Genomic DNA, 13714 nt, shown 5'->3' on the forward strand with positions numbered 1-13714 from the left:
AAAAGGCTACATTAGCAAGTTTCTATACTACTTCAAGAAGTATCAGTTCATTACTGCCATGTAAAACATGAGCCAAACAAAGCAGGCCAACTGATATAATTGGATTCAATCCCACTTCTGCTGGTGAAAGGTGGAGGGTTATTTCTGTCTGTTCTCCATTTCTATTACAGTGCTCTGCAATACATCTTAAGATGCTCACAAGAGTCCTCCAAACAGTTATTTGAATCCACTATTTTTACTTGTACCAGCTAGGCCTTGAAGTATTGTAGGCCTTCCACAATTTCAGACTATGAAACACAATGCTCCTTTAACAAGGGCTTTACAAACCCACATTCCTCATATTTGCAGTCTAGTAAGTCAGCAGAAAGGGGCCCTAGTAGGCTACCATTCATAGCTAATAGGCAGTGTTACATTTCTTGAACAACTAATTAAAACGCTTGCTTGCCCGTTATATCACTTTCCTTAACTACAATAAGCTCCTTTTGAACTAACACAAATCTAAAATTGTTGTATTTTCCAAATCTTGGAAACCAATTAAATGGTCAATAGGCAGCAAAGAGATGGAACAAGTAAAATACTATAAATATTTAGGAATTCATTTCCAATATAACTCACTTTGGACCAATCTGTCAAGCATGGCTGAATATTATTGTCAATTGATTGTTTTAGGGTCTGCCTAAATTTGATCTGTGAATTGTCATGGAAGACCCAAGTCTGTTTGTTTATTATTATTTCCTTTTTCCCTTTCCTGCTTTATGGCTGTTAAGTTAGAGTAGTGTGAAGGGAACAAAGTAATCAGCACCTTCCCATATATTCTCCGGAGGGAGGATGAAACATCTGGCAGAAGCAAGGACAAAGTTCTGATAAACATCCTGGGAAAGTAGACAGTCTGATAGTTTAGGTGTGAACGCTTCCCCGCAGTTCCCTCCCTTGGAATCCCTTTGAAGTATGCCTTAAAAGTATTGTATCAATGTATCAACTTCATTACTCTCAAGAAATGGCTTCGGCTAAAGTATCGGTCTATCAATAAACGTAGTCTTTGTATCTACTTCAACTCGTCATTGAACCCGCATGCTTGACATAATCACCGTAACTGTATAATTAAGTCAGTCAATGTTAACGTTGCAGCTATTCAGCGCTTCTTTTATAGTAGAGGCAATCAGTTTGTCCCAGCTGCGCTAAAAATCTTTAAGGCTAAAGTGATACCACAGCTCTTATATGGGGTCCCAGTTTGGATCACAGCCTTGGACAACAACATTGAAGGTGTCCAATCAAAATTTCTACAGAAAATCCTGGGATTCCCGAAGTGCGTACCATATACAGTTCTATGTTTAGAAACAGGGATGAATCTTGTGGAAACACAAGCATGGCTAATGTTATTTAAATATTGGTTACAGCTACATTTCTACTCTGATTCGGAGAGCCTTCTATATCAACTGCTCTCAGAATCCAATATGTCAAATTGGTTAGTATTTATTGAGAGGAAAATTAAGTCTATGGGCATTGATATAGATTCATTTTTTATGCTATCCCTAAAAGATGCATTCTTGAAACTTAAGAGAATCTTGGATATCGAAATGCAAACATTATATAGCCTGGCCAACAAAACTTGCTCCCCACTGAATTTTGAACTTCCTCTTTCTGTAGGGAAATTAGCGTCATATTTCTCCTCTCTGCAAGCACCACAACAACGGCGTGCTTTATTGTTAACGAGATGCAAAGCATTACCATCTGCTATTTTATTTGGCAGATTTAACAGGATTGATTACTCTGCCAGACATTGTCTTTGTAATCCCAAATGTATCAAAACTATCTCCCATGTATTATTGATTTGTCTCCTTTATGAAGATATTCGTCATACATATTTGAAAGATATTTTAGCAGATATGTTGAGCTGTGCTGATTCAGGCAAAGTCTACAGACTTTTAAATGACACCTGCTCTGAGTTAACTTTAACGGTTGCCGAATTTCTTCAACAGGCCATGGAAATCCGACAGAGATTGGCTCTGGAAAGACCATATCTTATTTGTTTTATTCATTTAATTTTGTTAAACTTGAAATTACATATATTTTACTCATTTTATGTACATTAGCTTCCCTACGTACTCTATTATCCAGGATTTTATATTACTTATATTGTTATTTGTACTGCTAAATCTGTTTTATGCCAATAAAGGCTTGTTGTTGTTAACAACTAATTGGGTAGGTCTGCAGGCATGTGAGTTTCACAAAGCTCTGTACAGAGCCACAGCATTTCAGAAATATATACATTAGACTGGGTTCCAGATGAGTCAAATTGCAAGTGAGTTTTAAGTCCCCTCCCTGTGTAAAATATTACATTTCTAAGCGAAACGCTTATAGTACATTAGGAGCACAATCCTAAGGGGGGGCGGAAAGTGTTTTGGGAGCAGACAATCCACTACATTGGCGCAAGTAGCATTTGCACTGGTGTAAGTCCAGCTCTGCCGCGGCGGAGGGGACTTACGTAGACATGGGCCCGCCAGAGCACCGCCCCACCCGAGAGCAGCGGCACCTAAGGGCTGTGCCCAAACATTGGTGGAAGTGCAGCAGAGCGAGGCACTCGGGTGCAAGAGGGCAAGGAGTCAGGGTGCGGCCAGGCTTAGGTGGCTCCCTAAGGAGTTCAGGCCATGACACCCCCCCCCCCGAGAGGTGTAAAGTTATGCCTGTGAAAACAGCGGCATACCCTATAGGGACTCATTGAAACTAAAAACAAAGGTTGCCCCCACTGCCGCAGGAGCTCACAAACCCCTTAGGAATTGGTGTAATTGCCTCACCAATCCCTTTGCACCCCGGATTGACAAGCCCCCTCCCCAGCAGCCAATCGCCATCCCCCCCCCCTCTTAGAAATACTTCTGCTCTGGCCTCGCACAACTCAGTTGTTAAGGACAGCTGAGCATGGTGAGGGGCTCTGCTGGGGTGCTCCCTGCCATGCAGACTTAGAGTGAGGGACAGGCACGTTGGTGATGGGTTCTTCACTGCATGATTGCTTTGACAGTATCTTTGACTTGCGAGGGGGAGAGTGAGGTCTCTCCCCTGGGGCTAACTGCTCTTGTTTCCAGGTCTCCACAGGTTCCCAGTTCCCGGCTCCCAGAGGCTCAGCGTGTGAGGACTCTCACCCATGGCTGGGTAAGTACAACTGTGCACCCCCACTGTCCTCCCCCTCCCCTTGCTCAAGACTGGGTGGTGTGCAAACATCTCCGGCACTTGAACCCGGCAGGGGACATTTGCTGGCCCTGCTCCCCTGTACTATTGCCTTCTCTCTTTCCTTGGTCTGTTCTTTGCTGCATTCCCACCCCTGGCAGGGGGAGGGGGGGTCTGGCAGCTGCCCCGATATGGGGAGGTGGGCCAGAGACTGTCCCTTTAAGAGAGTGCCCAGCTGAAACACAGCCCGCTCCTCCAGCTGCCGCCCCTGCAGGTACTCTTGATCTCTGTCTCTGGACTTCCGGTTTTGGTGATCTGAGCTAAGGAGTGACTTGGACCGGCTGGTCCAGAGCCGCTCCTTAATCGAGCAGTCAAGGGGTCTCTCCCACCAAGAGACCCGACTCTGGGACCCAGGAAGGGTCTCAGAAGGTGGACAGCTCGAGCTGAGGGTCAGAATCGACAGTGGCAGTTGTCTCCTGAGCCCAGCTCGCTGTGAGCCTCGCTGCCCCGATTGCCATTTTTAAATGGCATCGGGGTTGACTGCCGGACCTCTTCTCTTTTTTAACAAGGTTTTCTGCATGATCTGAACAGACTCTATCACCTCTACGAAGATTGTTAGTTTTTCTTTCCTTCTAATACTGAATTTTGAAGTAGCATATCTGCAACCAGGGGACTGGAGAGTTGGGAGCAAACTGGAACATGGATAGATGCAAAGGCGGTGAGAAAGGGGGGGGGGAATATAACCCTCTCTCTTTCTCTTCGGAGGCCTCCAAAAGTTTCTGCCCAATTTGGTGACTCTCTTAATGTTATCCTGGAAAATATGAATCACACCAGTTTCTAAAGACAGAAAAGAATTGATGGCTGAATTGAACTGATCTGTCCTAAACTTGTTCTGGGGAGGAAGATCTTTCTGTGGGACAGTTGCTTGCAAGCATATGTGGATGAGAAGGACAGTTGGTGTAAAAAGCCTCAGCTGCCAATGAATATTATAAAGAACTGAACTTTAATGGACAGATACAGCGTTATATAAACCTTTGAGCCTTTGAAAGATATATGAAAAGGCAGGAGCTTGAAGTTTATGTTGAAGTATCCTGAATAAATCTTTGTGGGTCCTAAATATACACTTAAGATTATATTGGATTTGTACAGTGGATTATAAAATGCAGCTATATTGTTGATTGATGGAAGAATAGCTGTGAAAGCTTCCAAGTGGATTATAAATTTTTGATGGTGGATATTATGGATATGGTTTTTTTAATTTGGGTTTTTTTTCTCCTTTCCTTCTTGTGTGTTTATTACAAGTGTTTTTTTCCTGGAGGGTTCCTTTTTAAACATATGGTCTGAACATTTTTTCTTTTTACCTTTTTAAACTTATTTTTCTCCATTTTTCCCCCTCTTTCCTTCCCTCTCTGTGGAGTTTTCATTTCTTCATTTTCATTTTGGGTTCACCTGGATTATTTTACTTTTTTAAATACTTTTTGGGGGGTTGTTTTCAATGCCTGTTCTTACCTGTGGATTATACAAATGGCCATTCAGCCCTGGATTACAATTTACTACTTGTTCTGGAAAAAAACAAGATGCCAGTGAACTGTCTTTGTTTTTGTGAGTTGAACCGTTTTGGCTAGGTGATACTGAAGATTGTTGTGGTAAAAAGGCTGTTTAATATAAGACATTGCTGTTTGGGGTTTGTTAAATTGTTGATAGAAGCAAGAAGGTTGGTTTTTTAAACAAGCTACTATCTTCGCACAATATTGACACTGTCTGATAGATACTAACTCAATTAATATAAATAGGAACACTGTGTTCCAAAACAGACTACTGAAAGGGCAGTACACAAAATTTGTGGCTGAGTGCAAATATATTAATAAGGATGGAAAATAAAGTTGTTATTGACTTTAAAGAGGTAATTAAAACAAAAGAAAATCAAGAAGGTAAACCACCAACCCCCTCACCCAGTTCTTCATCTGACCTAGGGAAGTTTACAACCATGCAGGGGGACATGAAAGAGATGTAAAATACTCTATTAACTGCCATAGCACAGCTGACTGGCAAAGTGGACAATACAGGAGAGCAGATGGCAGAAATCAAACAAGAGCTTCAAGAGAACAGAAAACAGACAGCAGAGACCAATAAAGCTTTAAAGGTCCTAGATACACAGGTGACTGACAACACACAAAAGGTGGAACAGCTTGAAAAAGAATAGAAAGCATAGGACAGTAGACTTCTACAGTTAGAGATAGATAGAGCAGCCCATATACTGAGGTTCCAAAATGTACCAGAAGAAAAAAACTGAAGATTTTCAGAAAATACTAAGTGAAGCTTTAGCAGAAATCTTACAGGTGACACCTGAAAAGATGGAAGAAGAGTTTGATCAAGTTAAGCAAGTACCATCAAGCTTCACGAGGTGGAATAAACTGCCTAATGAAATCCATTTGAAGCTCACAAGAAAGAAGATCAGAGACAATATTTTGAAGCAAGCGAGAGATAAACCAGTGATGATAGCAGAAAATATGGTGAAAATTTTGAGAGTGGTGCCATGGCCAGTCAGACAAAGGAGAAGAGAATATCAAACCCTGACAAACTTTTTGAGAGAAAGAGAAATACCTTATACATGGTTAATGCCGGAAGGCTTACTCTTTACCTATGAAGAGAACAGATATAGGATAAACTCTATTTTCAAAGCTCAAAACTTTTGGGAGAAAGCTAAGAAAAAAGAGGGGAAGAAAAAGAAGGAAGATGAGGAGGAAGAAGAAGTCTCAGATAAAGAGGATCCAAGTGAATTAAGGAAATATCCAACAAGATTGCAGACTAAAAAAGATAAAAAGATAGTGATAAGAAAGATCCAGAATGGCATTAATAATTTCTATTAATGTGAATGGACTTAATTCTCCTATAAAGAGGAGGAAGACCTTTAGATATCTAACAAAATTGGAAATGGATATAATTTGCTTACAAGAAACTCATATTTTGGCAAAAGATCAACATTTTTTAAAAAATAAAAAACTTGGCAACTTGTTTACAGCAACAGTTACAAATAAAAAGAAAATGGGATTAGCAATATACATTAACGACAAATTTAACCCACAATTACAGTATGCTTCAGAAGATGGAAGAATTTTACTAGTGGAAGTTATGGTGGATAATAAAAAATTTTTATTGGCAAACATTTATGCCCTGAATGATCACCAAGAGATTTTTTTCAAAAACTTACGTCTTAGGTTGTCAGATTTGGACTATGCAGAATACTGCATAGTAGAAGACTTTAATGCAGTTTCTGAGACAATTGGATAAAAAACACACACAAACACACTAAAGCCAAAGGTCTCCAACTACCAACAAGTTTTTGGAAGCTTGTAGAAGAATTGGCACTAGTTCATGCATGGAGAACAAATTACCCAAATTTGAAAGACTTTACATATTACTCTGCCAGCCACCAAACGGGGTCAAGAAAGAACTGAAAATTTTCAAAGACTAATGTTGCAAGCAGGAGAAGCGGAAAAGAATCTAAAAGCACAACCTACAAAACAGGAGTTTCAAAATAAAGTTTAAAAAATACAACATCAACTTAATCTACTGCTTATAGAGAAAACAGAGGAAAAAAATTGAGATTTGCCAGACAAAACTTTTTTGAACATGCTAACAAACCTGGAAGGTGGTTGGCCTATAGAATGAGAAAAGAGAATGCCAAAAGAATAATACCAGTATTGAAAGATGAAAATAGTAAATTTTATTTATTTATTTATTTATTTAGTGGACTTATATCCCGCCCTTCTCACCGAAGTGTCTCAGGGCGGCTAAGTCAGTAAAGAGAAAGTCCAAAGACAGGAGATACGCCAAATTGTGGAACAATTTTATAAATGACTATATGAAGATAAGCAAGTCCAAAAGGTGGACTTAGAAGAATATATTAAACAAAACAATCTTAGTAAATTCACAGAAGAACAACAAAAAAATTTAAATGAACCAATAACAATAAGGGAAGTGGGAGATGCAATGGCATCTCAAAAGAATGGTAAAGCACTGGGTCCAGATGGCCTACCTGCTGAATTCTATAAAGTTTATTAGGAGCCCTTTCTGTTGCCATTTAAAAATCTTATTGAAAGAATTCAAGAGGAAGACGAAATATCAGTTTCATGACAAGAAGCTACAATATCTTTAATTCTAAAAGAGCCTGTAGACTTGAAAGATATAAAAAACTACCGGCCAATTTCTCCTTTAAATGTGGATTACAAAATTTTTGCCACAATATTGGCACAATGCTTGAAGAAGGTTTTACAGTCCACAATACACCAAGACCAGGCAGAATTTCTTTCTAGAAGATACCTGAAAGATAATGTTAGAATAGTATGTAGCATAATGGAATATTATGAGAACCATCCAGAGAAACAGTTGGCATTAATCTGTCTGGATGCAGAGAAGGCCTTTGACAACGTCCGTTGGCAATTTATGTTGCGACAATTGAAGGGAATGGAATGTGGTGAGAACTTTTTGAGAACAATACAATCAATATACTCTTTGCAAAGGCAAAAGTGATGGTGAATGGTGAACTAATAGAAGTAATTTCTAATCAAAAAGGTACAAGACAAGGCTGCCCACTGTTACCACTCCTTTTTATTTTGTGTTTAGAGATATTGAATAACCAAATAAGAGAAGATACAAGTATCAAGGGAGCGGTGATTAAAGGTGAACAATACAAATTGAGACCCTTTGTGGATGATCTGGTCTTTATACCAGAGCAACCAATAGATTCAATTGATTGTTTGATAAAAAAGATCAACCAATTTGGCCAATGGGCGGGACTGAAGATTAATTATTGTGAAACAAAATTCTTGACGAAGAATATGACGACAGAACAAATTCAATCTCTCCAACAAAAATCAGGATTCTCCTATGAGAAAAGAATTAAATATTTAGGTGTACACATTTCAAATAAGTGCAATAGCTTAAAGATGGATAACTATGATAAATTACTTAAAGAAATTAAAAAAGACTTGGGAAAATGGTAAGATTTGAATTTATCCCTAATGGGAAGAATAGCCTCAGTAAAGATGAACATTTTGCCAAGACTGTTATTTTTATTTCAAATTATTCCAGTACTTTTAACCAGTGAGTTTTTTCAAGAACTGAATAAGATGATATCTAAATATATTTGGCATAGTAAAAAACCAAGAATTAAGCTAAAGATATTGCAAGACTCTAAACTGAGAGCAGGTTTGGGCATCCCAGATTGGCAATTGTATTACAGAGCTTCTGTGCTCTCTTGGGTAAGAGACTGGGTGTTATTGGATGACAGGAGACAGTTGTTGCTAGAGGGTTATGACCTTAATTTGGGTTGGCATGCATATTTATGGTATCAAAGACTAAAAAGACACTCTTACTTTAAAAACCACTGGTTCCAGAAATCTCTGTATCATACATGGTCGTGGCTAAAACCGAGAATTTATCAGAAAATTCCAAGATGGGTATCTCCAGTGGAAGCATTCACTCCTCCAAATCTTTTGAAACCTAACCAGAGTTATAGATATGAAGAACTGTTGAAAAATGAAAACCAACTGAAAACCAGGGAAGAGCTAGAAAATATGGACATTAAAGTGAGTTGGTGGTTGAGAACACAAGTTGAATCTAGATATGCCAAAGACAAGACAACAGACTTCAATACAGAACAATATCCATTTGACAAAATCTTTTTAGGTCCTCAAGAAAAACAATGTATTTTTCGGACTATAAGGCACTCCGGTCCATAGGACACACCTTCCTCCTGGGGGGCGATCCACTGCCTCCGCCTCCGATCCCAGCGCTTCCCCCATGCCTGCCTGCCTGGCTCCACCTTCTTCCAGCAAGCCAGGCAGATAGGAACAGAGAAACATGCCTTTTCCGCGCCTGCGTGCCTGGCTGGGAGACAAGCAGCGAGATCGCTCCCTGCGAAGTGCTGGGTTTGCGGTGGGGGCGGAGGCTCCGATCCCAGCCCTTGCTATCAGCAGCAGCTGAAGCCAGGCAGTCAGGAAGAGAGGAAGCACCCACCCCCTCCGCAAACCCAGCGCTTCGCAAGCGCTGGCTGTGGAGCGGGCGGCGTGCTTTCTCCCTGCCTGTTTGCATGGCTTCAGCTCTGATGCTTAAAGCAAGCGCTGGGATCGGAGGGCGGAGGGAGCGATCCTGATGCTTGCTGTAGCATCAGGGCTGGAGCCAGGCAGGCGCGGGAAGCGCCGGACTGAGGCAGCGGATCCCCCCCCGGAAGGTACGTATGGTACCTTCGCTCCATAAGACGCACACACTTCCCCCCCCCACTTTTTTTTGGGGGGGGAAGTGCGTCTTATGGTGCGAAAAATACGGTAATTTCCAAGCTATATTCATACTTATTAAAGATGAAGATGCAAGATGAGATTGTAAAAGACTGTATGGTCCAATGGGTGAAAAATCTGGGTTGTAATATTATGTTAGAAGAATGGGAGATGCTGTGGAAATTCAATATAAAACTAAGTCAGTAACGTTTAAAGAAAATCTGTACAAGATGTTTTATAGATGGTAAATAACTCCACAGAAAGTGTAAAATGTATACTAATATGTCTAACAAATGCTGAAAATGTACTAAACATGTTGGGTCCTTTTATCATATGTGGTGGACTTGTGGGGTGGTGAAAGACTATTGGAAAATGGTCCATGAACTATTACGGAAAATTCTGAAGACACAGATTAAATTTAAACCAGAACTATTTTTATTGAACATATATCCTGATGACTACTCTAAAGAGATGAGACATTTGTTGGAGCCCATTAACACAGCAGCTAGGATTCTTTTGGCACAGAGACAGAAGCTTCAGGAGATCCCCACGAGAATGGACTTGGTGGGAAAAATTCTGGAAATGGCTGAGCTGGACTATTTATCCCAGTTGTTGGCTGGGAAATGTAAGGAAGAAGCAAGAAAATATTGGGTGAAACTATATGTTTGGCTAGACGCTCAAGACTCTTAAGATTCTTCGGTGTGAACTTTTATCTCCTTTCTCCTGTATTCTTTATTTTAATATCATTTGTATTGGAAACGTAAACTTAGACATTTTAACAAGAAGACTTACAATCACTAAAACATATTATTTAGATGTTGATGATTTAATGTAAAGAGATAATAACATGTGATAATATTTGTATCTTAAGAAAGTATATTACATGCAGATTAGATAATAACGATACTGATATCTGTAACTATAATTTTCTATTCCCTCTTACCCGTTCCCTTCAACTTTCTAGAAAACCAATAACATTTTCAAATTTGATCTCTGTCTCTGTTTTGCAGGTGGGAATCCAAGACAGAGGCTTCTGTGTGTGGTGCCCCCCCCCCTCCACTCCCTCAGCTGTTCCTGCCCGCTGCTCTGAATGGAGCCCTGCCCCCAGCCAAACTGCCCAACGTGCACTGGGGAAACCATTGCACTCTGTTCCCGAAAAATAAAGTCTGAGCTGTGCCCTCTGTTGTGTCTCCTGCTTGGCATCTGCTGCTTGTTCCCTGGGCGCCTCCCCCCCGCCACTCTGTCAGTGGCCTCTCTGAGGGAATGCCTGGGAGGGTGGGCACACTTGGTTCCTGGGGGTGGGTGGGGAGAGGGCTATGAGACGCCACACTGCCCCCGCATGACTGGACAGGGGAGGGGGGTTGCCGCCCCTCAGCCTGGCCAGGTTGATTGCCTACCTGACCCCACAGAGCTGTTGTGCGCAGGGCACAAAGGGAGGGGGTGATTAAGTGGATGCATGCTCAGCGGCTTGCGCTGAGTTCTGCGGCCCCCGGGGGAGGTATTCCATGCACATGGCAGGGGACAGCAGGGAGACTCAGGGGGTCTCTGGGTGGGGGGTGTCTGTTGGAGGTCTGCTCATTCCCAGACACACATTCCAGCCACTGTCTATGGCAGCAAACTCCTGAGCTTTGTGCTTCCTGTATGTCTGCGCATGTCTCTGCCCATCTGCCTGCCATTGGCAGAGTCTCTGACAGCAGGAGAGTGTGAGGGGATTGATGGCCTCTCAGACGCAGGCTTTCCACCCCCTCTCCCAGTCACATGCAACGGACTGGCCGATCCCGTGGTTCTGCATGACTCTGTCCCTCCCCCACCCCTGCCTCGGCAGCAGGCCAATGGCGTAGCATGGGTGGAATCACCATGGTGAAAGCTTCTCTCTCGCTTGTCCGCCCACGCTCCCCCTCCCTGCCTGGCATAACGTCTTCCCTTTGGGAGCCGACTGCGGCCGCCTACACTAGTTCTATGCTTGAGCGCAGCTACATGGTGGTTCTCAGGATTGGGCTGCCCATGTAATACATATAGGATGTAATATCGTATACTAGCTGTAATAATTATTATAAGATGTAATACATATTCTTTTGGCATATTGTAAAAGCTTAACCTTGACCAAGAAACGTGAACATTTTCTTATCATTTGTTAAGCCAAACCTCTTCAGCTCAACAGCACATACTATCACAATGACAGCAAACATAAGTACACAAGAGCCCTGATGGATCAGGTGAATGACTGTCTAGTCTAACATTGTTTCATACAGTAGTCACATAGTTGCCCCATGGGGCCAATAAACAGGGTTTGTAGGGTTGCCAGCTCCAAGTTCTGAAACCTCTTGTGGTTTTGAGATTTTGAGATGGGTGGAGCCTGAGGATAGTGGGGCTTGGGGAGGGGAGGGATTTTATTGGGTATAAGTAGTCATTTTCTTCAGGTGAACTGATCTCTGTCACCTGGAGATCAATTGTAATCAGGAGATCTCCAGCCACCACCTAACTTAGAGTCCAAGACCTTCCCATGATATTGCCTTCTAGCAATGTGTTTCAGAAGTTTATTGTCTTGGACAGAAAAAAGCCCAACAGGAACTTATTTACATATTAAACCACACCCCTGACATTGTTTCACACATTGGTTTTTTTGTAGAAAAAGCCCAGCATTAACTCATTTGCATATTAGGCCACACCCTCTGACAACAAGCCAGACGGAACTCTGTTCCTGCTCAAAGAAAGCCCTGGTCTCGGAACATGAAGGTTCTATTAGTCACCAGCTCTTGTAGCCATTGATGGGCCTCTTCTATCTTATAAAAACATCTATGTTTGTGGCTACCAGTTCACCCACTGGTGGTGAATTCCACGATTTAATTACTCAAATTAACTTAAGTAAATTAATTATTAATTAGTCAGATTAAGTCAATGAATTGCTATCAGGGTTGCCAGCCTTCAGGTGGGGCCTTGAGATCTCCTGCTTTTACAACTGATCTCCAGCTGACAGAGATCAGCTCCCTTGTAGAAAATGGCTTTTTTGAAAGGTGGGTATTGTGACATTGTACCATGCTGAGGCCCCTCCCCTCCCCAAACCCCACCCTCTCCTGGATTCACTCTCAAAGTCTCCAGGTATTTTCCAACACAGACCTGGCAACCCTGCTAAATACAGATTTAAAAATATCCCATTAGCATGTCAATAAAAAGGCTTAGATATCAGTTTCCAATCAAGTTTGAACATGGTCCATTCCAATTATAAATCTAACTAGGCTTCCCAAATCCCCCGCCTGGGCGGGGGACCTCAGATTTGGAGCCTCCTCCCCCCGCTCGGCAAAAATCTGGAAAGCGGGGGGGAATGGCGGCCCTTCCCACCCAGCCCCAATCCCACCAGCTTCTCCTCTCCCCTTCCTGTTTCGTCTTCTCACCCTCCCCACAGACGCCTCTTTTTCAACCCCAATGCCCCATTCCAGGTTGTGAGGAAAGTGGGGGGGGGGCTGTGAAGAAGGAAGGAAGGAAGGGGGGAGCGAAAGAGGGAGGGCCGGCGACGTGGAGCGTGTGAAGCGCCTGGTGCGGCCAGAGAACGTGAACGGCAGAGACACGGCCGGCAGGAAATCCAGCCCCCTCTATTTCGCCGCAGGTACGACCAGCCCTGGCCCTTCCCTTCTCTCTCTCCTCCGCCACCTCCTCTCCGGGTCTCTTGTGGGGACTCTTCCCTTCCCTCCTCAAAGGTGCTGTTTGTTTATCTTAAGGCTGGAGCGGAAGGAAGGGATCATTTTCCCGGCGGCCTCTTCGGGCTCGTCCAGGCTTTGTGTGTGGAGATGAAAGGTGGAGACTGGCATCAGTACCAGTGTGCCCTCTAAGCTGCGGTAGTGTGAGCTAGCCCACAGATTTTTATCCTCCAGCTCACACATTTTTTGTCTTAGCTCAGGAAGGATGACCCTAGAGCACAATAATTTATGCAGGAGCTCACAACTTTAATACCGGTAGCTCACAATTTTAATGCCAGTAGCTCACAAAGTAGTTTTTTTGCTCACAAGACTCTGCAGTTTAGAGGGAACATTGATCAGTACCCAAACTGGATGGAAATAGGGGGCCAGGGTTATGGCTCAGTAATTAGACCTCTCTTCCCCCCTCTCCCTGGGGGAGCTGTTTTTTGAGGGAGAGGCACCAAATTTTCAGTATAGTGTCTACTGCCTCTCCCCAAAGTGCCCCCCAAGTTTCAAAATGATTGGACCAGGGGGTCCAATTCTATGAGCCCCAAAAGAAGGTGCCCCTATTCTTCATTATTTCCTATGGAAGGAAGACAT

General features: G+C 42.6%; 1 protein-coding gene across 1 annotated transcript in view; it reads right to left on the reverse strand.

The window, feature by feature from the left end:
* Positions 1–13714, reverse strand: part of FGD5 (FYVE, RhoGEF and PH domain containing 5) — a 272449-nt gene that overhangs the window by 244122 nt on the left and 14613 nt on the right. The gene's annotated exons all lie outside the window — the stretch shown is intronic.

The sequence above is a fragment of the Heteronotia binoei genome, chromosome 5 (genome assembly GCF_032191835.1).
Source record: "Heteronotia binoei isolate CCM8104 ecotype False Entrance Well chromosome 5, APGP_CSIRO_Hbin_v1, whole genome shotgun sequence".
NCBI lineage: Eukaryota > Metazoa > Chordata > Lepidosauria > Squamata > Gekkonidae > Heteronotia > Heteronotia binoei.